We start from the raw sequence: 23,964 nt of genomic DNA on the forward strand, positions 1-23,964 counted from the left end.
AGGACTTCAAGATCTGCATTCTTAAATGTGGTGGGAAGAGGTTTCAACAGCAGAGGTACTTTTCAGGGCACAGAATTGGTGTTGCAGTGATTTTGACCATACTTGGAATGCCTTCTATCTTTCCCCTTAGAGTTAACAGCACTGAGTGAATTTAACCATTAAGTAATGTTTTGGTCAGTAGTGTAATCCAGGCTCCATGAAAAGTATAACTGTAGAATTTTAATGGGCAATAATCTGTGTGTGTCTCTGAAAGAGAAGATATAAATACACATCAAAGCTTGGAAGTTTTCCTTTTGGGGATAACTATTTGAGAATTTCCCAGAAAACATGGTCAATGGCCATGCTGCCTTCAGGATTCTGGATGTTGTAGTCCAAAATGAAACTCTTCCAAGCTTTGGTGTGTATACACACAGGTGTATATTCCTCTCACCTGCTCTCCTTGCTCTCTGAAGACTGCTCCCTCCTGCCCATTCCCTTCCCAAAACATCTGGATCCCTGAGTAACCCAGGATGTTTACTTGCAACCGTGGGAGAGATTTTGGAGCATGCGTGGTCTTGGCTGGGAGGAGGGAGGAAAGTTGCCAGACAAATGGGAAGGATGTACAGCTGTTCGGATAGTTACAGCATGGTTTCCACTGTAGCGTGGTTTGCCACCTTAGCAAAGTATTATTTATATATGGGAATCTTCTTCTAAACCAGTCTTAAGAGTGAAGGGAATCTTACTGGCTAGAGCTGCTGGAAGGAAGGAGGGAGGGAAGGAAGGAAGGAAGGAAGGAAGGCAGGCAGGCAGGCAGGCAGGCAGGCAGGAAGGAAGCGGGGGGGGGGGAGACTGTGAGGTGTTTGCAGAAGTCAGGAGTGAGAGTTTGTGAGTATCACAGGGGAGGCACAATGAGATTTTTCCCTGTAGATATGGGACAGGTGAGATGAGATGTAGTTGGCAGCACTTCAGACTTTCATTGCTGTTCAGGAAAGTGAAAAGGCTGCACCTCTGCTCCCTCTCTCCCGTGTTTTGAGAATCCTCTTGAGTTGCTGAAGATCCAGGACCTCCTGCCAACTCTTATTTTAGCTTATTGTCTCTTTGCCATTTTTGGCTGGGATTATATATGTTGCTTTCAGAGCTCAGTGCTTGGTTACCAGTGCTCCCTCCTCCCTTCCAGTCAGTAATAAGCAAATTCACTCCCTGATGGTTGGGGTTGCAGAGAAGTGCTGAATAGGCTAGCACTCCCTCTTCTCCATATTGAGTCTTGCAATCCTTTCTTTTATTTCTTTTATTCTGGGTTAATGACTGATTCAACTAAAAGAGGAGTAATGTATTAAAAAGCTTCCATAGAGTTCAGTAGAAGATTTGAGCATGTGCTTAATTCTCCTTCGTTTAGATAAGTGGGAACCAAAAGGGCTGGATTGGTTGTCCTTTCAAGTCCTTCTCTTTTCCTTCCTCTTTCCCCAGTCTCCGTTATCTTTTTATTCAGTCCATGTGGTCAGATACAAGGAAACTATGTGTATCCCTGGCATGTTGTTTGGCTAATGTCAGAGTCACAAGGCAAAAGTATTTAGAGCAAAGTTGTCACCATGGGATAGCAACACTGCTCCCAGTCAGCCGGTGAGAACATAAGGTCCCTCTGGCCTGTGGAGTGGCAGGTGTCCTAAACTGAACCAATGTGCTGGAAGTGTTGGCACTACAAGGCAGTATGCCTGGAGTTCCCATCCTCTTTGGCCCTGCCTCAATGGGATTCCATGCCAAGAAAAAAGTGTTTGCTCTAAACATTCACCAGAGCATCTTTCCACCCAGAGTTTTGGGAGCATCTTTTCACCCAGAGTTTTGCAGCTGCATCTTTCCAACCAGAGGCAGCTGCTGATTCTCAGCAGTGTTCCCTGTTTTAGATGTTTTTAACCCATTATACCATTAGGGGGAAGAAGAGGTCAGCCAAGTTTTTCTCAGAGTTCTGTAGTAACTTTGGAAGATAATGCACCAGCTCTATTAGTCAGGTGCAAAGAGGCACAATATTTTAGCAGTAGTAACTGCCAAAGGGTTTAAGCAACATAGCAGAATTTTAGGTTTTATGAGCTAGCCATCTGTCCAGAACAGAGCTAGTGGAAACTATCACAGTTCTTTAACGTTCCTCTTATTTATTTTTGTACTATACTCAGAGAAGTGTTGATTGTGCTAACCAAAAACTAACTCTCAGGCAGTTTCTTAATATTACTAGTCAAGAAATATTTCCCACTTTGTTTTCTATCAGTTTTCTACCAAATGGGACCCAAAGAGGCAGTTTATATGTTATCATACACAACAAAGTCTAGGGGAAATGAGAAATAATTGGGGAGATGCTTTCCCATCCACTCTGTGGAGGAAATGTGCACTGGCGCTCTGTGCTGTACAAATGAGGAGGGGGCCATAATGGCTTAATTGCATCAAATGAGTATCATTGTCCAGAGGCAAATCCACATCTATTCTGCACTGTGTACGCCTCAGTCAGGAAGGAACCTGAATCCAGAAAGCTCCTTTTGTGTGGCTGATTGCTTTTTTATTATTGAGTTTTGTAATCTATTAAATGATAATTTGTCTCTTACAGCAGGATAAAATGGCTTTCTGGAAGCTCTTGGGCTGCAACTTTCATCACCAACATGGCCAGTGATGAAGAACAACCGATAGAGCAGAGGGACAACAGATAGAGCAGAGGTTCTCATATTTTGTTCCTCCAGATGTCCTGGCTCATCCACCCTAAAAGTCCCAGCTGGTATGGTCAGTGCTCAGGAATGCTCAGAAATTGGGGGATCCCAAACATCTACAGGACCACACTTTGAGAACCACTCATCTAGAGGAGCACAAAGCGTTTGCCTAGAGCTTACCTGTCCTTCCTGTACTTGCATACCTAGTTGCCACCACGTTTGACTCTTTCAGAGAAGAAATGAATTACACATGGGAAGACTTTCAAAATTACTGTTTTTTCACTCTCACTTGAAAGATCCTCCCCTCCTCATTCACAGGATCTAGGCAGATGACTATTGTTAATTTCAAATTCCTAGAGGAACAAAAGAAAGAGATGCTCAGTGTGTCTAGCTCCTGGTTTGGATGGGGAAAGGGTCTTGTTCTGAGCAAATGTATCTGTGGCGGGTTACAAACCGCCATTAAAGTACGGACTCAGTCCGTACTAGGGTTAGGAAGCTGCGGTGCTTCCGCACCCCCCTAACCCTAGTACGGACTGAGTCCGTACAAAATGGCGGCTCCCCTTCCACAAGGGGGCCGCCATGACGATGTCACGACCGCGCCACCTCTACATGGGGCGGCGCGGACGTGACGTCATCGGTCCGCGCCAGGGCGCCTAGGGCGCCCTTTCCGTGGACCAGGAAGGAGCTCCGTTTCGGAGCTCCTTCCTGGTTTGCGGCGGCGCTTTGCTTCGCTGGACGCAGCCTTCAGACGGCTGCACCCAGCGAAGCAATGGAGAAAGAGCCAAGTGGCCCCTTTCTCCTTCTCCCCGCCGCCGTGGGGTGTCCTTGGGGCTTGAAGCCCCAGGGACACCCCTTTTCAGGCTGCAGGGAAGCGGCGTTTTGCTGCTTCCCCGCAGCCTGAAAAGCGGCGGATCGGGGCCTCAGCGGCTGCCGTTCTGGCAGCTGAGGCCCCGATACACCGGGGAAAGGGGCGGGTGCAGCCCGCCCCAAATGGGCGGTCTATAACCCGCCTCAGTCTTCAATTCTGATTCAGTTTTCCTTTTTAAAACAAATCATTTTATTATTGCTGTTAATGAATTAGAACAACTATCACTCCAGAGCTTATCCTTGCAGTCAGCAATGCAAGTTTGAACCCCAGTGGAAAATATACCACTCTTACAATTCCTGAGCCACCAGAAGTATGATTATGGGTTGATTGGCTGAAAGGTATTAGATTGATCACTACTCAATATTAAGTGATCTTACATATGTGCATCAAGTGTAAGTGTACCTATTTTTCCCCTTGAACATTTTATAATTTAATCTACGTAGAGGTGTCTAAAAATACAATCTTAAGCACACCCATTTGGCAGTAAGTCTCATTAAATACGGTGGTAACTAAATCCAAGTTAAACAACAATAGGATGAAGATACACCTCTCCTTAGTGTTATCACAGCTCCATTGTTTTCTCCTCCTAATGAGAATCAGTAATCATAATCACTCTATGCAAGTAGCTTTGATTCTACATTAATAATGACCACTATTTTCCATACCCCCTTCAAGTATATTTGAAGATACTCTTAGCTTCTACATCATCAAAGCTTTTGTTGTGTGTACCTCTTCACTGCAATGAGATACATTTTTTACTTCAGAAGATGTTGTTTTGCACAGAATTCCTCACAGAATTTACAAATTCAGCTCTTACCTAAGTGATGAGAACTCTTCTTTAAAGTATTCAAATCTAACATCCTGTGAAAAATATCTGGTTAGTCCTTCATCATGCTGCACTAGGAGCTTTGATAACCTCATACCACCATGACTGTTGTTCCCAAGCAAATTAACCCTGATATCCCTTGCTGTTAGAGTTGTTCGTTTCTAGTGGTTCATTATTGCAGCGTTTTTTTATATATAGGCTAGGTCTTTCTTTGCCTGAACTAAAAGAAACAGCTTGGCACTGGAGGATGGGAAACTGTACTTTTGAGACCAAAGCCCTAGTGATCTGGTACAACTTTCTCAGAGATATATTGGCATAGAGAAAACCTGAAAATCCAAGCCATAGTAATGATATAGGCACTGTCTCACTTTGCAGTCAGTTATGAAAGGCTGTCTTGACATCAGATATCAACCACATTGCAGTGGGTTGATTTGGCTCAGAAGGGAGTGTTTCTTGAAGCTCATGCCTGTACCAGCAGATGAGAACAATAGCATTCTTTATCTCCACTTGTTATGCATCAAATTGGTGGCATAGTTCATAGTGTGTTGAGTAACATGATCTTGCATGGTAGGTGAAACGGTTTAGGTACATAGGAGAGGCTGTAAATGAATCTGGAGAGGGATATCTATATTATTAGACTGTTGCAGCAAACCTAACAAAGAATCTTGTGTGATAGCTTAGAAACTAATGAATTTATTGTGAAATAAGCTTCAGGGATTCTGTTTATCAGGTGCATGATGTGGTCATTTAAATTGGTAAGTAATGTAACCTGGGCAGACAGTTATTTTACAAAGCCAGAAAGTGAAGCAGAATAGGACACAACTATAGTACAGTACAATATCTTCAGTACACTATCCACAGTATAGTATCTTCAGGTCAGTGGCTCTACTATGGGTGATAACATGGCTCCATATCAGGCTTGCACAACATACGGCCCAGGGATTTGGGGTGGCCCGAGAAGATGTAGAACATTTCAAGGCTCCTCTGCTCCTTGACCTTCTCTTGAGGAGAGGAACATGTGGAGGAAGAGGAAGGGCAAACGCTCACCCTGCAAGGCTCCACTGCTTGGCTTTCATCTGAGGAGAAGGCTGGACAGAGGAGGATGAGGATGGAATTAATATTAATATTAATAATATGTATTATTAATAACTACTAATAATTAACATTAATTAATTCATATTTAATTAAAACCTATCTGTGGCCCAAAGAAGTTTAGCCTATTTTAATTTTGGTCCCTTCCTACTGCCAAGTTGTGCAGGTCTGCTCCATATCAAGGCAACATAGTAATATTGATTGAAGAAAACACTTTCTCAGTTTATTTTCCCAGTGTCTTTCCAGACTTTCAAGGATTTTACCATCTGTACTCGCTTAAGATTTGGACATGCAGCAAGTTCTCTTTCTGGACTGTACAAAAACAGGCTACATGATAAAGGTACATAAGATGCCAGTTACTTTCACTCCCTCTTTTAAAAGTAAACAAAGGATGCACTATAAAGATTGGGACCATAGATTGTGCGTGGGAAGATCTTTTGCTTAGTCTGGATCAGCCTCCCCAACTTGCTTGCAATCTGCATTACAAAAATATTTCAGTAATTTTAGTAATTCTTCTTTTGATAATGCAAGTTGAAACCTCATAGCTCCAATCCAGAATAGGCCCACAGTGAAGGATTAAAGCAATCCATTCTGAAGGATGCTCCTTCCTTTCATAGGCCCTGAATGATAAGCTTCTTTTTGAAGCAACTTAGGCAGCTCTATTGTGGTACCAAACACTATCAGTCTATGACATCAAGGGCTTCTTCTGAATGTCTTCTAAGTTAGAAGTATTGTCATCTATTAATAATGCCCTTTGATCGTTTGCATTACTGATTTGTCTGAATGCAAGTAAATACATGGATAGCAACTGGACCTTAAAAGTGCTGAGAGAAGCCAATAAGGAGCATTTCTATCTCCCAGAGTATTCCATAGCCTCATACTTCAACAAAAATGTTTAAGACAAAGATCCAGGATGCTACTGGTTATATTTTTATCTTGCTCTACTTTTACAGAGCTAAGGTTAATATACATAGTCCTTCTCACAGGCATCCCATGAATTAGGTTAGTTTCAGAGATATCAGTTGGCCTAAAAGAAGAGTGTACAAACTGTGCTCCTCCATAAGTTGTTACATTGCAACTGTCATCTGCCCCATTCAGCATTACCAAAAATGAAGGGAATCCCATAAAATAACATCTGAAGGGCCACAAGTATACTTTCAAGTCATTTCCAGCTTATGGCAACCCTAAGGCAACTCTCTCAGGTGGCAAGATTTGTTCAGAGTGCATTTATCTTTGCCTTCCTCTGAGGCTGAAAAAGTTTGACTTGCCCAAGGTCACCCAGTGGATTTCCAAGGCCAAGTGGAGACTCAAACCCTGGTCACCAGAATTGTAACCCAGTATTCAGACCAGTACATCACGCTGGCTCTTTTTTGTTGCAAGGGTAGGAAAATCCCATTAAAGAATAAAAGTTCACATAACTGCACAATGCTTTTTGATTAATTGACCACCTTTTGGGAGTATCCTTTGTCACCTGCTCCACAAATTGGCTTTATGGAATTCATAGTAACTTTCTAGGGCCCAAATCCTAGGCATGTTCCACTTAGTGGAGGTAATATTAGTCCTTACCTGTTCATTATCACAACCTTTGAGTAAGGAATGACTGTTGTAGTTGTGTTGGATTTTATCTGGCACCCATTATATCTGTTGGATTTTATCTGGCAATCATAACCTGTTGGAATTCAGTAAAATTGGTAGTTTATATATTAAGCACAGTAGCAGTGTGTGTTCCTACAGTATATATCTGAGCTTCTGATAAAGAAATAGAATACATATGTAAGATACAAATGAGACTTTATTGTTAAAAAGAATTCATCTAGCTACTAGGAAAACAGGCAGGCAGTAGAAAAATCTGTACTATGATAGAGGAGTCCCTAAAGCTCACTCTTACGTGTGAACATAAGAAGAAAAAAGATCCTTTGAGGTACTGCCTTGTGGCTGCATTCATCTCAGCTGAGAACAGGAAGAAGAAAGAGACTCGAGTCTTAAAACAACTCTGAACTTTTAGCAGAGAAGAGGAGGAGATAGGAAGTGACCTCTTTACAGTCACACTGACCACAGAAGCATAGAGATAAACAATACAGACAACAAAGGAAATTATCTCTCTACTCCCAATTCCATAGAGATAAGCATTGATGCAAAACCTCCAATCCAACAAGTTGGACCTTGCATGCATGTAGTTGGATTTTGAATTTATTTGCATTTTGCATAGTGACACCCTTAAAGCGTTCACCTTTATTGCTTAAGCAATAGAAATTTCCTGGACCTTTCATAACAGCATAAATTTTTGCTGTGCTTAACATATCAACAGAAATCCCCCATATACAGCAGGAATTTATTTGCAATTTCTCATTTCAGGCTCAATGGAGACGACAAGTGGTTAGGTAACTATAGCTAGTAATAGTTGATATACACTATTTGGTGTATACAGGAAACATTAAATACTACTTACTATGCTTTGCATATTGCCACTTGGGAGTGAGACACACCTAATCTGATGTTTTGTAACTCTTTTGATTGTATCTCTCTCTCTCTTTTTTTTTTTTGCTCAGTTTAGTCTCTGTTTGTGGTACATATACATACTTCCTCCTAATCTCTTAGGCCCTTTACAAACCGGCTTGAAAGGCCAGCCTGGGGGCAGAGACAGGATATAGCATCTTGATGCCGCACGGCCAACTCCGCACCTCCAGGATGCCCTGACTCAAGATGGTGCACCGCTCCAGCTGGCGCACGGTGTCATGGTGCGCCTCCGGCTCTGCATCCAAATCAAGCAGTGCCAAAGGGGCACGATATAGCCATGCTGCTGCAGCTATGGCACCCTTCTGAGGGCACAGAAAGGAGCTGCTTTTTGTGGCTCCTTTCTGCACCCTTGAAAGGCTGGATCAGGCTGTGGTGTGAGGCTGCTGTGGCCATGATCCAGCTAGGAAAGGGATGGTCTGTCAAAACCCTTTATCTTTTTGTGTCAGGGCTCTTAGACTTCAAGCCGGAGAGCAGAAACTCTCTTCTTTGCAAATCACTTTGGGAGCCCCCCTCCCCCTTTTTTCGCTTAAAAGTGGGCTAAAATACTTTAAACAATTTAATCAATTTATAGTAAATTTTGTGTGTGTGTGTGTGTGTGAGAGAGAGAGAGAGAGAGAGAGAGAGAGAGAGAGAGAGAGAGATCTAGCAATCTAAGTAATCTAGCACCCAACCCCCCTCCCCCCAGTGTTTGTCTCGTGAACGTGTGTGCCTTATTCAATTGATAAGTTGCTGTAAGATTTTGTTGCAACATTTTGAGATTTTCATGGCTGCCCTTCTGGAACTGCTGTTGTCTTCTTTTCTTGGTATTCAAGGTAGACCCTTCCCACTTAGATCACCACTTTGCATATCTGATGATATGGGCTCAGTGGGTGTTTGCAGGGTGGTGGTGGTGAAGGAGGAGGCAGAGGCAGCTTAGGTTACAACAGCAATGTAGATGCCTGAGCAGACAAGGGAACAGAGAGAACAAAGAAAGCAAGAGCCAGAGTGATAATCAGAAGTCTGGCAAGAGGCTAAGGAGACGTCTGACATTGGGACCATAGAGGTCATTAAGAGAACCATGTAGGTAGCCAGAATAAGGCCAGCCATTTCCAGATTACAAGTACTGATGCATGGTAATTTCAATAAGCACCTCCCTTCCTGGCCTTGAAATGTAAATCTTCAGTACTCTTTTCCTCCCCTCTGTACCCATGTTGCATGTAAGAGCACAGAATAAGGAAAGTCAGTTTCTTGCTTGGGAATTCCCCTTTGATGCTTCAGGGAGTTAGTTCCCAGCAATTATGCATTGCTATACTCATGGTATTGCTAAAAACAGGAAACTATCCCTTTATACTGTATATCTTATTGCATGCAAAGGAAAGAAAGAAAGAGTGACAGCTATTCACTGTTGTTTTTTAATTCCTTCCCGGAATTTCTTTTTGTAAAATTTCTACCATAGCTTGTCTCTCCCCTCATTACTACTGTCATAAATTGTAAGATCTTGTATTAGTTTCAGAATGCTCCTTGGGATTTCATGGGGTAGCATCCAGGAATCCCAGCTTGATACGTTGTCTGCTTGTCTTCTAAATGCAAATGTTTAGGTCTTGAGGTTTTGTGGAAGCTGTCTTCCAGATAGCCGTGAGGTGACCATTGCTCCTTCTATGGCCTGTTGCTTGGGGATGTCCAGCCTGGAAATCTTGCATGTTATAATTAATGTTTTTGCCCAGGCACTTCCTACAGCTAATTCACTAACCTTAGAAGAGGTTGAGGAAAAATTTCAATAGCTGCAGACTTCCTGCTGCGGCCAGGAAGGAGATGGATCTGTCTCCCAGTGTTCCACCTCCAGGCTAGCTAGGAGGGCTGACAGTGAGTGAGCTGGCTCATTATCCTTTCAAAAGAGCCTTCTGACAATTTATTTGGCCCTGGCATAGTGAAAGTATCTCGTGCCCTAACTGGCAGTACCATCTAGCAGGTTTCCTAATGTTGTGGACTGAATGCTTGGGTTTTAGCTTTCCCTGATTTGTGTTTGTTGTTTTTGTTTATTTGTTTTGTTTACATATGTTTTAAGAAATGATCCCACTTGGAAAGACTGGTGGATTGCTTGTTTCCCACTTAAAGACAGATTGAATCTCAGTGCCTAAGGTATTATGGGCTAAAAGAACACTGGATTGACCATAGGCTGAGACTGGTTCTGCCTGTGTGTTTAATCTTATGATGACAATGAAACCTTCTTTGAAAGTAACAGAGTGTCGGGCAGTTTAGGCTGTTTGTGCAGTCTATTTCTGTGTGTGTTTGGAATGTTACATGTGATAGAATGGGTCTCCTGCTATGCTGAATGGGGAGAACCCAAAGTTTGCTCAGTGAGTGGGAACACATGATGTAAAGGCTGATGCAGAAATGGTTTCATCTGGCAGCTTAAAAGAATGACACCAACTCTTTACCCCTGCTTGATCTCACAAGAAGGCCTTTCTGTAAAGGTTCTGAAGAAACTTGGACTCTTTAGAGTAAATCTCCTGTAACCTGTTTTTGCATAATCCAATTTCATTTCTTTGACGGTTGAGCCTCTTCATGTCAGCCCATGCATTGGCTGCTGCTTGATGTTGCATCCAAGCTCTCTCATTCTCCCTCTTTTTGACTCCACAGTCCTTGACTGTGCTGGCACCAGATCATCTCATACACTTGAGCAACAGTCCATGATAGTGGCAGGGAGCACAGGACCTCTTTCTCTCGCGCACACTTGCACTCTCTCTCCTTCTTACTCTCTGACTTGCCAGGCAATGAAATCATGCTCCCTTCCCATTCATCATGGAGATGTCTCTCTGAATTGAATTCAGTGGCTCTGGCTCCAAGCAAGTGTCAAAGAATGGGCCAAGTGCTCTGTTCCTGCAATTAGCACAATTATCTGTATTTGATAGTTTTGGATCTGTTATATACATTGCCTTGCCAAAATAATACTGAGAATCCTTCCCAGGCCACAAATGAGGCTTCTCCAGGGGCTTGCCCTCTTTTGTTTCCCTTCATTCCTCCTCCTAACATTGTCCATATCCAGAATGGTTCTGAGACTTGGGCCAGGTACAGAATAAATTTCTCCAGGCTGCTAATTGGAAATATCCTTCTTTGGACAGCAACACCCAGACTCCACCAGCCAGTATGGCCACTGTCAATTTTTTCTTGCTTTGTTGTGAGCACATTTTAAAGTGTTCTTGCTTTTCTTTAAAGCCCTGTATAATTACCTGCCTTTCCTGCCTGCTAAGTTCATCATACTTTCTCCTTAGGGAAACTTGCCTGGTACCTATGTGTAGAGATATGTGTGTGTGTGTGAAGTTAAGGTCTTTTGCTTTTTATGCCCACTTTAAAGAAATGATGCTTTATCTGACTTTATTCTGCTGTGATGTGTGTGCATTTTTACAGCTTCTGTTGTTTTAATTTAATTCTGTTGTTGTAGTTCTGATATGTCAGTTGCTTTCACCTGACTGCTCTTAAAAGTATTCTCTTAAAAGTATGTGGCTGAAGAATGGGATATAGAGTATTAAATAACTAGCATCTGCTGAATAAAATCTCATGTTATTTGGATGCCACCTGAATCCAAGATGGTACTCGTGCAGCATTTATGCACTTTTGGGTGTTAAATATCCCTCTCGGTGTCTTTTTTCTGAAGACGTTTACATAATTTAACCAAGAGTTGGGAATCCCTCCTCCATTAGCTCTGTGTATCAAAACTGAACTGAAGTGTGGGCTGTCCTAAAGCAGCTAAAGATGTCCATTAGATTGCTCAGTACAGTGAACATCCTTCTTAGAATACAAGATTGTACAAAAGAGAGCTCTGCAAATAAGAATGCCAAGATGTAGTTGGTGACTCTTATTTCTTTTCTGAGAAGCAAGAGGTTGGCATAAAAATCGATACCACTAAGTCAGTGTTCAAAATTGTGTTCCATGCTTGTGTTCTAGTGAAGCCAAGAGTACTTTAGGGTCTTATTCAGAGAATCCTCCAATGAGATGCGGCAAAATGGCAAACAGGCTTCCCTTACAGGTAACTTGTATACTGCTACCAGTTATCCTGGCAGTGCATATCTGGCAATTCTGGTGATCACTCCCTGTGGACTGACTGTATGCATGCCAAGCATAGGGGTTCCTCAGCAGACAAGCTTTTACGGAAAAAAAAATTCCCTAATAGGGAGTTTTAAAGCCATTGCTGTAGCTGAAGGGTAAGCTGAAGAAGGTGGAGCTAGACCTATGGATAGCTCTGAGGGCAATCTGAGTACATTGGCAGCTAGCTCCAGTTCTCAATTGTTTAACATTGCAATAAAATTATACTGCCTAAATTGAACAAAGCTTGAGGTAATGAGGAATAGGTTTTTATGTGCAAAGGCCATGAGCACTATTCTGTTCTGGTATTCAAAACAAATTAGCATGTGTCTTTTTGTACTACTAGCCCAAGAGATCTTACAGGTTAGAAGACTGCCCAACCTTGCCACAGATATATTTAGCCTATCAGGTTTGACTCATTCTGGGTACTGAAGCCTGGGATAGTAGCAGCACTCTAAAAGAAAGGGGGCCTCATCAGAAAGTAGTAACGCTCTGAAATTAAGAAGGAAGAATGGTGGTGATGAAGGCGGTTGTTTCAGTTAGGGAGCTAAAGGTCTTTCATACTTGTATTTCTTTAGTTCTTTTGTGTGTGTTTTTTTAAATAAATACTCTGAAAGTATACAGCATTTAGTACCATGTTCCTGCTAACATGACCCATTCACTGAGCTTTCCGCAGAAGGCAAGCTGGACTTTGCACCATCTTTCAACAATAGGCTATACAGTTCACTATCTTTGCTGCCTACGAGCCAATTCACATGACTGCTCTCTATCTCCCACAAGGTGACTTTTGTAGTGAGAGTTCTATGGGAGGGTAGTCTTACCAATTAATCCTTTGTGGGCCTGTCACCATGATCCAGTATGGAAACTTTTGAGAAGTGACATAGAAAGCAGACAGCAACATGAGAGTTAACTGAGTGGGGCGCTTAAAAGAGTGCATCCCTATGCACAATTATTTGGGACTAGTTTTTATGAATTTATAAGTCTCTTCTATCTTAAGAGGGGGGAAAGAAAAGACTACAATGGTTTTTTTGTTCATATTGAACCAGACTGCTTTCCAATTTCTTCCCTTATTTTTTATAGAAATTCCCAACAACACCATTGTACACCAGTACTTTTTAGTGTTGTCATCCACCCCACCTCTCCATTGCAGTGCCACCTTGTCCAGAATAGTCAGCCAAAGCACTACTGAAACTTTTCAGGACTCCTGTGCTTTTAATTAAAAATTTCTTGCTTGCTGCTTCTGCCTTTTTTTATCACTTCCTGTTGTGCAGGGCAGGAGTATTATTGATGAATAGTTTATTTTCTCTTGAATTATCCTTTAACATAGGTTAGTAAATAAAGCTAGGGGGATTTCAATTGTTAATTTCCCTTTTTACATTTCATTTTTTTATAGTCAAATGGTATATTCAGCAGGAAGCAATGAAAAGGCTGAACTTATAAGCAGGAAACTATTAATCAGCATTGGAGAGAACCTTTGCTGAGTAGTACTTGCTTCTGTGGAAAAATTATAGAAGAATTTTTAGCAGTGGTGGTGGCTGTTACTGAATAATACAGTCAGGCCTCCTTATCCACAGATTAAAGTATCCATAGCTTGACAATATTTTTTTAAAAAACCATACATTCCAAATAGCAAACTTTAATTTGCCATTTCCTATAAGGGACACAATTACTATGCTATTGTACTTAATGGGATTTGAACATCCATTGATTTTGTTATCCATGGGAGGTCCTGGAACCAAACCCCAGTGGATAACAAGGGCCCACTGTATTTCTAAAAATATTTTTTTAAATATTTTTACAGCAAGTAATGTACAAATAATAACACACAAAATAGTCTCTCCATATCTATATATTGCTAGAGTTCTTGTGCTTGCACCTAGCAAGATTTATTTGTATGTGCTCTCTCTAGGCTGGGGAAGTGTGATGAATTTGTTTGGTTTCCATTTCATTGTAAATTTAACCAGGTTTGCACTTCCTGAACTTCACAAAAGGTAACATAGGCGTGGGACTGACGACCTGAAAAGGGTGTCCTGCCGGCGTCCTAATTTCCTCCAGAGGGAAACTGCAGCCGCCAAACTGCGCGGCTTCCCTCTGAAGGAAAAAGAACCCAGAAAAAACAGGTTCTTTTTGTGCCACACGACCGATGTAATGAGTGTGCCACTGGTGCACTTGTTATGTAAGCGATGCATGGTCACACACGGACACCGTGCAGTACTTGCGTAACAATGGCGGTGCCTGTCAGTGGCATTGTTACGACACCATGCCATGCTAGGGTTGCTAACCCTAAAATTGGCACCATCACGGCACATTTGGGCGGTCTGTACTGTGCCATATTTTGTCCTTGGAATCCATACATTGCCAATGTTTTTAATGCATACAAAAATGTGAACAAAATGCTCAATTCATTTTTTGATTGCTTAAATAGAGCTGCATGGAAAATTTATTCACTTGTAAATTGCTTGGGAAATGTATGCATTTAGGAAAAGAGATAGAAAAGATGCCTCCAAAATGTGGAAAAAATAGGCATAGATTTTTGTGAAAACTAGAGGGGGGGAAATCACAATACAGTGCAGGATAAGGGCAGAATAGACATGTATGTATATGTGTGTTTTCAAGTCACCTGTTGACTTATGGTGACCCCATGAATTTCATAGGGTTTTCATAGGAAAGGAATACTCAGAGGTGGTTTTGCCAGTTCTTTCCTCAGAAATATAGCCTGTAGCACCTGGTATTCACTGGAAAATGTTAGGACCTCTCTGAAATTGAAGTTGACAGAATTTGATATTAGTATGTCAATGAAACACATGCAAAATACTCATACAGTATGCACTTAAAGTAGCCATCACTTTCTTCTCCATCCATCCACCCTCTGCCTTACCTAGGACAAGAAAAGGTGGGAAGGGGAGGTGTTCTCCAGACTTTCAGTGGAGATATCTTTACCACAGATGGAACTGGTCCCAGCCAGAATGTGATGTGCTGGGTTCACTTTCTTGCTAGGGATTCTTGAGTTCTAGGCCCCATCTTTGATTTCTATGAATTAATACTAATCAAGCAGGGGCCTGTTTGTAGCCAACTTGCTCTATGCCTTAATTTACTGCCACCTTCACCCCTGCTTTCTACCCCTACCCCTGCTCTCAAAAGTCATGGCAGCTGATATGGGGCAAGGAAAAGAGCAAACCTGTTGAAATGACAGAGCATATTCCAGCTTTGTGGAATATCATGTTCTGATGTTGAAAGGCATGAACCCCTGCATCACTAGCAGAGCCGATTACCTCTATTTCTGCTTTTTCTACTGTTAAGTTTCTTGAATATTATGGAAATTCTCTGGATGTTTGATTCCACTTCAATTTACACCAATAATGATGGGAATATTCAAAAGTAAGTTAGTTGTAAAAAAAATCACGTTTACCTGGGCTAATATGCATACCTGAAAATTGATTAGTAAGTTTTTGTGTCTCAGATTTACATACATCCCCACTGTTCATTGTACCTCTTATCGACTGTAGCACAAGCATTCCCACAGTTGGTGGGATTTTGGTTTCCTGTTTGTCTCCTGTTTCTGTTACTTAAAGAATGGCGAGGCTCATACTGAGGGTGGTGTTCATCACCAGAACAATCTGGTGGTGTTTTTCCTCTTCAGCTGTGACTAATGGTTGACCTTTTTTTTAAAAGTATGTATATAATTGAGGAATAATGAGGATTCTCGTATTTATGCCACAGTTGTTGCTGGCTTCTTCTAGTACTTCAGAGAGGCTGGTGATTGTATGAATAACACAACTCCCTCATAAGCATTGTTGTGTGTTCTGTGGAATATTTTTAAGCACCAACACTTCAGTCTGATTCTACGTGTCTTGAGCTGTGTTGATTGAAGCTATTGTCAGTGAGAGATGGAGACTAATTTTTGCGTATTATCCTTCAAAGCCTTTTAAAAGACCAGTAACTCAGCTTTGAAATGGGCACTGAGATGGGGTTTGTGATATATGATAGTTGTTTTATTCTGTTGTTCAGCCACTTATCCTACTGCATACTGAGTAATCTAGAACCTGTACAGCCTACTAAAACAATCTTGAAAGCATGTATTTTGGGATTTAAAGAAGGGGCATGAATTCGCAGTCAAGGGGATGGAGCATGTAGCTGGAATTTCATTATAGCATTTCTCACTGACAAAGAGACAAAGGCTTGTCTCTTTAGCACTGGGGACTACAATGAAGAACATTGAAAGTGAAAACTTGGCAACGCACATTCGGTACTTTCTCTTTCAGCCATGTGCCCCTTCTTGAGAATCCCCTACAATCTTTTCGAAAAAGTACACATAGCTGCTTTCAGCCAGCTTTTGTAATGTCACTATCATTGTAAGTGTCAGGCTTCAAACTGGGTTCCAAGATGAGAAGATACTACATTCATTTAGCCCAAAAGGAGGGGTGAAGTTCAAGACGGGCAAGGTTTGAATTCCAAAGCAGGAGTTACAACTGAACCTACAGTAAAGCAACCAAAATAGTATCAATGATGCTTACACCATGAAGACTTTCTTCAGACTAAAGAGCACCCTGTAGCACTAGGGCTCTGAATAGTCTGGTGGATGGGGATTGGCCTTCAGGATCAGCTCACTGCTCAGCCAAGCTGGTCCTCCAGCCTTGGATCCTGAACCTTGTTCTGTAAGGTTTGAAGTAGAAACTGAAAGCTGGTGGTATAGGAGGAAAGACACAAGCCTGAATGCTGCTAGGAACTTTGGATTGAGATCTTCCCCTATCCCCACCACAGACTCAGGGTTCCAGGAAGGGCTCTCCAAGTTTAGGGAGCACTGGGCCAAGTATCATCCCATGGATTCAAGTGCATGTTGGTAAGCTTGTCTGACTGCCATGGTAGCTCTCCAGTGCTGGGAGGCTGTGGTGTGTGTGTGTGTGTGTGTGTGTGTGTATGGCCCTCAGGATGGGCATCAATATTGGGCCCTACCAGTTATGCTAGCTTGTCAGGTGCTGGTGCCAGCCCTGATTTGAAATTGAGCTTTCCCCCTGGGAAAATCCCATGTACTTGGGTTTGTGTATGCATGTGCACACGCACAGACACACACAGACACACACACACTTTACTGTGTTTAGTGGGGCACACTGCCTAGCACATTTATTTGGGACACTTTGTTAGAAGACAGTTCCTTTTCTTGTCTTGTCTTTTCTTTCTACAATGGATCTTTCCCCCCAAAACAAGCTATCTTTAATTCATCTTGTTGCATAGATAATCATGTTTCTGTTTCAAAACGTTAAGTATGGCCATTGAGAAGTTTGTTTATATTAAATTGCAGATTTTATGGTAAACCTAGTTGTTGTTTTTAAAAGAGGCACTTAATATAAATGTGTTTTTTTAAATGGTCCTATTTATATCTCAGTTATCTTTTAAAAGAAAACAACAATTTTTATTCCCTCTGCAGCTTATTCTCTGCCTGCAGATGGATATGATGGCACCTAGTGAGGGATCCATTCAGAATTTTCCTTCTGATTTATTTGCATCAGAGCCCATGCATATTTAAAGTCTTAATGGAAGAAAGACTTTTTGTGGCTTGCAAAGTCTTTTCTCCTTTCCCCTTTTGTGGTTCTCCTCTGAGGTGTCCTGGCCAGCTGCTTGCATCTATGTGTGCATATTCAATTCTGCATTATCTCCAGGAACATGGGGAATCTTATCAGAAGCATCCTGGCTCATCCTAGACCAAGCCGAGCAGCAGGCATGGTAATAAATTTGGATGCTATATTTAGATGCACAGACTAAAAGGAGCATCACAGGAGGACCAATGGATTTTGCTACACTATACCAACAATTTTCACTGCTTCCATTTCTTCTCCTTCTTGGCGCCACTGCTGAAGGAAGCTTTTAGAGAAGATCCAGCACAGACCACAACAAACAACACCGAGAGTTTGGCACTCAGCAGTGGAGGGTCAGAGAAGAGTCAGATCCAGGAAATCCAAGGAGTTTGGCTGTGAGCTCATTTCGTTTGGCAAAGCTTTCATGTACTTGCACAGAAATTTGTAGTAAAATTTGTAGTAAAAACATGTCTTCCAGGGTATCTCCATTTTTAGTATTACTTTTGCCAGTCTTGGCAGGGGGAGACGTATCTTGATTTCTTTGTGTATCCCGGGACAGAGCCCGCCCACTGACCCACTTTGACCTTTACTTTGTCATTCCCAAGAGGAACAGTGTTTAAAAAAACCTTGACTGCTTTGCAAAAGCTGAAACCTAGGTCAAGAACTGTTTGAACCAGGGAACATTTGCCAGGTTTTTTTTAAAAAAAATAAAAAATAAGCAATACACATGGGATATCCCCACCCTTTGGATTCAGTGAAAGAAGCAGTCTCTGGTTTAGATGGCTTTCAGCAACTTTGTAACAAAGTATCAGGGCTAACATGACTCAGATCCACCCTCTGTTCATGTTGAACCTAGATTTCAAAAGGACAAAACAAAGGCAGCCCATTAGTGTTGTCCAGGTGCAGCAGAGTATGCAGCAGGCCAACTGGGGTTACTAATAGTGGACTGCCAGATGTTTATAGCCATAATAGGTATGGGCAAAATAGTGCATATCTGACCTGAATATCAGTCATGGTACTATCCCTGTCATAAATTAGTTTGTGTATGGGAAGTTACAGCAAGGAGAACCAAGCAGAGCATGAGTCATGGACAGAAGTCCGGTGCTCAGTCACTGCATGCATACTGTAGTCCACATGTTTCCTTTGGCAGTATTCAGTCCTTATGAAATATGATTTATTCCATTAGGAGGGCTGATGACTTGTGATTCATAGTGTAACAGGGCTATACATGTTCTCATGATTTCTTGTTAGTGGCTTGTTCCACACTGTCAGGTTTTAACATTGCTTGGACTCAGGCTGAACAGAACCTACAGAGATGTTTGACTACTGTTTAGATGTCACATGGTAGGAGAGACTGTGGTTTGTATTTGGTCAGAGAACATGGCTCTCCTATTGGCTGCCTGTGAGGAAACAGATATCTCAACCAGAAGATAGACGCTCATTTCAAAGCCTATGACTACAATCACTTCCTAGCCAAAAATTGCTATGGGTGCAACCATTCTTGTATTATACTGGAAGAAATAATACACATGTTACATAGCCATGCAGATGTTAACAACGGTGTTTCTTGTAAGATATATATAAAATGTGAAGGCCAGGTATATATCCCCCAACATACAGTGGATGGGTGTCATGATACTCATTCCTGGGAAGTACTGTACTAGTATAAGATCCATGGGTTGGCAGCTCTAAGTATGCTCTAAGTATGTCCTCATAGACTAGCCTTCTCTAGCCTGATGCCTCCAGCAGCGTTTGAGTACAGCCTCCATTATTTTCCATTCCATTTTCCATGGGAGTTATAATCTAACATAACTTTCAGGAAGACTGATGTAACCAGTCCAGAGAAAATATTTCATTCTGTAAATCGGAATTGCTTGCTTGCTTGCCTAGATTTCTGATTAGCACATTAGCTTATTCCTTTTTATTATGGAATTAAACGTAGCCATTGATTCCTCAGAAATGAGGATGCAAACAGGTGTGACATGGGCAATCTGCCAACATATTTCCCCAGTTGTGTGTAGTGGTCCTGCTAATTTCATCTGGGAAATGAAACTGGAGGGGTGTGTTAAACACTTCTCCTCATGCTGTTACATGCTGATTCAAAATGCCCCCACCGATGCTGCTGTTAACTCACCTGGGAGAAAAATGCAAACACCATATAGCTACTGATATTCACTCCCCATCTCCAAAAGCTTTAGTAGAAAGTGCTAAATGGTTAAATACCTCCTTCTTTGGTGCCTTTGCCCAAATAAGAATCACAGCCCATTCATCTTCTGCATCTGCTTTTAATTAAAGAACAAAGATTTGAGGAGATCCAGTCACAAATCTCACTGTATCATGACAGTTTTAGCTCTGGTGTCCCTATCTCTCAATATCCCACCCCCACCATTCTGAAGAAAGAAGCGTGTGTAAAGCAAGAGACACATCATAGAAGCTGATTCTGCCTGGGTATAGAGGCAGCTCTTTTTGTTCTGGTATCAAAGCCCTCCCCTACCCCCACCTCTCACAGTTTTCTCAGTTTCCATTGCACATGACTCTGCTGTTCCTGGCTTGCTAGCAGCAGCGTAAAGAAAGTGAGTCGATATCAGCTGTCTGTGTGTGTGTATACCAAGCTGATTTTTCCTCCAACCACCCTTGGCGGCACCTGCCTCGCATCATCAATACGGTAGCTTTTGAGGACACTTCAAGGTCTGAGAAACCTGCTGACGGGGACAGTTACCAGGCACTCCACTCTCTGCCTTGTTCTGTTTGTAATGCCAGGAGGAGAAAGTAGCAGCAATCTGGGCTCCTACCAATAAAAATACTGTCACAGCAAAGAACCACTGATGTGAATGCCTCGGATTCTGTCCTGTAACAAAGACAGTTTGAATTGACCAGGGATGTCTTTGCTAGTTTGAATAGTGATGAACTGGCTGGGAGGGGGGATGGAGAGTGGCTGTGCCTGACTGAATTGCACAAGGTAATATATTATGGCTACAGTTGCTTCTGTTTTCTGTAAATATTCAATCAGTTAAGCTTATTTTTAGCTTAGGATCTTCTGGACGATCCTTTATTTGGGAAAGCAGGATTTCAGAAGAGTTGGAATCAGATCCTGTGCCAGGGATGAGTTCTGTTCTTTATAAAATAAGATGTCTGTTCATTTCATGTTTTATGTAGTGGGATGTAATAGAAATAGTTGTACAGAATTGTTTGAAGAAGTGTGCGGTGAGTAGGAACACAAGAATATACTAGGCATCTCTGACCAATCTTGCATACTTACAACCTTTTCTTACCTATCTAGGTAGTCAGGACATTGGTCACAGACTGAGTAACAGCTTTTGGAGTGGCACAGTCTGATTCCAGTGCTCCACTGCTCTCTCTTTTTCCAAGCAGATCAGCAGTTCTACCTTTATCTTCTTCCTGCACCAACATCTCTCTCCACACCTCCCCCCAACACTCCAAAGTTTGAATGTAGTATTTCTTGCCAAGGTGACATTGGAGGCAGACCAGTCTGTTTAAGGACACTGGGTCTAGCACTGCCCCCAGGTGGCAGCAGTAGTGGCAAGGGTAATGGTCCCTTCTGAGCATGGAGGTTGATCAGATAAAGAACAAGGTAAGCAACATGGTTGCACCCACAATAATCAGAGCTATTGCTCACGTGACTTTGGAAGCAGCTGTTCCTTGCTGGAGAGAATGGAGCCGTCAAAGTTTGTGAAGATGGTATACAGTCAGCCCTAAAAATCCATAGATTTTTAATGCACAGATTCAAGCATCCATGGCTTGAAAATATTTTTAAAATACATAAATTCACAAAGCAAACCTTGATTTTGTCATTTTATATAAGGCAGGGACACCATTTTCTGTATCGTATATAATGGGACTTGAACATGGGACAGTCCTCTCTGACTCTTGTGGAAATCAAGATTCTGCTGTAGGCAGGAGGTGTCTTTCTAACAAACAGCATAACTGTCTCCTAGAGTTCCACTTCCTTCCTTGTCAAATACAATACAAGGACGTGCTCTAACTAATAGATCTTTATGCCCAGTCTAGCACCTACTACTTAAAATTTTGGCTCTACACCTCAGGCTCATAGAGTCCTGGAGATAATATCTCTTGCGTGTCCTTCTCATGAGCTGGAAAATAAAGTTTTTGAAAAATGCAGTGTCTCCAGGCAGATAGCACGAAGGAGCGTGGCTAGGTGAATGCAGGTGGCCTGTGCATTACTGGCAATAACATAAGCGTGCCTTAGCCAGAACCAACTGGCAATGGGCACATGATTTTAGTCTCTTCTCCCGAGTTGATGGTTTTGCCTGGGGGCAAGTTTGAATTTCAGGGTAAGTGAGTAGGTATATTTATATATACAACTTTACACTGGGTCAGCCTTCTAAAAACTGTGCAGAAATGTAATTTATTATTCTATTCTTGGCACCTTGCTATGGTTTCGTTGTCCTGAACAAGGGCAATCAAGTGTAGTGAACTCAAGAAAAATGTGATCTCTTATAATTTGATAATTGTTACCTTTCAAAACTGAGTGAATAATTGCCATTCTAAATCATGGCTTTAAAAGAAAAGAAAAACATGTAACTGAATTTAGTATTTAAGGCAGAATTCAGAGGTGAGCATGTCCTGATCTAGTAAGTTAGTGCTGTGTTCTATGTCCCAGTTTCAAAGGTTCATCTTCTGACCTTAAAACTACTCTAAAATGTTGTTATGGGCTGGATTACCATATCTGTTCATGATTTGAAAGGGAATTATATGCAAACATGATAGTTTGGCCCGTATTCCTGCAAAAGCTTTGTTCCCATTAAATATTTTCTCAGAGTAGCTAGAGACTTGCGTAAGAGCCCTTAAATCAAACACAATCCAACCACCTCGCTCTCTGTTTGCCCTTGAGGAGGACAAGGAAGAGTGCTTTTTCTTTTTCATCCTCAGCAAGACAGTCACAGTTGTAGTGAGGTGGACTGTGCAGCTCTCATGCACTAGGGTAACCCCACAGCAAAACCTGCAGTCTGATGGTCTCCCCATTGCTAGTCCCAGTGCAGATGCTAAGTATGTTTTAATATATTCATAAAAGTAAGGTCCAGAGCTTGGGGAAACTCCCAGAATTCCCTTATTAAGGTGGCCAGTGGTGAAGCTGGCTGGGGATTCTGAAAGTTATACTCCAAAAAGTGATATTTCCTAGCTTTGGTAAAACATGCACCATTCATCACTGTCTATATCAATGTTAATAAGACTGCTGTCCTAGCAAGAGAAGGTATGCACTTCCAGTCTACACAACTCAGCTAATTAATTGTGTGTGTATTTAGAGCAAATTCTGTGAACAAAATAGATGACTGAATTATAATCTATTTTGAATCCTAGACTTCATATGTCTACTACGGTCAGTTTTTAACTTGTATGTTTGTTTGTTTGTTGTTTTTTTTGTTCTGTTTTTTAAATGTTGCATTGAATTTAATACTTTTTTAAGGAAGGGAGGGTACCAGAGATTTTATATGTTTTGTATTTTTAACTTTGTTAGCCACCCCGATTGTTCTCAGAGGGCCGGGATACAAATAGATTTTATTATTATTATTATTATTATTATTATTATTACTTAAATGCTCCTTTTTGTAAAATGAAGTATTTTTTTAATTAGGAGGGTATGGATACAACACAATACAAAAAGCATACCTGGATTTCTTCTTGCTGTTGTTGTTGTTGTTGTTGTTGTGTGCTTTAAGCCATTCCCGATTTATGGTGACACTAAAGTGATCCTGTCATGGGTTACAAACAAACATTTATATACTCATTTCCCTTCCAGAAAAAGCAATTTACAACAGACATCACCGAAGAAGTCAGAAACTGAAATCTTTCATGAATGCTTGTTTTCAGTCATTTTAAAACATTTTGTTAAATCAGTTTCAATTTTAGAGTATTCTTCTGGGATCCAGGTTCTACCTGTAAGCAGTATTATTAGTTGTGGGTTTTTTTCAGGATACACACACACACACAACTTACATGCATAGCAATTGATCCTTAAACATAATTAGCAAACTAATTACCAAACAAAAAGCAGCAACACATTGTATGGATGCATTTGGTACACTGCAAATCAGAAGGAGCTTCATCTCTCTATGGATTTCTGCCTGGGTCACACAGAGATTTTTAGCTGATGGATGGGGGAGAATAATCTGTGGTGATTTAATTTGAAAGCTAAAAAGTATTTCTCCCCCTTTCCTTTATATGCTTTGGTCTTTTCTGTAGTGTGTTTCTACATAGAGCCAAAATGAAGATTCTAGACCTCTAACTGCTCTTTGGATGATTCCTGACCATCTGAAAACAGTGTTTTGCAGCACAGTTCTGTTCCTAGTTCACACTCCTCTGATACATTTCCCAGAG

General features: G+C 41.5%; 1 long non-coding RNA gene across 1 annotated transcript in view; it reads left to right on the plus strand.

Annotated features, from left to right (window-relative positions):
* The window catches only part of LOC149321928 (uncharacterized), a 57,065-nt gene extending 38,992 nt beyond the window's left edge, over positions 1–18,073 (plus strand). Inside the window, exon 2 of the long non-coding RNA XR_016281872.1 lies at positions 17,460–18,073. This is a non-coding gene — a long non-coding RNA (uncharacterized LOC149321928). The remainder of the gene's footprint in view (positions 1–17,459) is intronic.
* Positions 18,074–23,964: the final 5,891 nt, after the last annotated feature.

The sequence above is a fragment of the Sceloporus occidentalis genome, unplaced genomic scaffold (genome assembly GCF_023333645.1).
Source record: "Sceloporus occidentalis isolate IW3139 unplaced genomic scaffold, rSceOcc1.0.p SCAF_1, whole genome shotgun sequence".
NCBI classification, from domain to species: domain Eukaryota; kingdom Metazoa; phylum Chordata; class Lepidosauria; order Squamata; family Phrynosomatidae; genus Sceloporus; species Sceloporus occidentalis.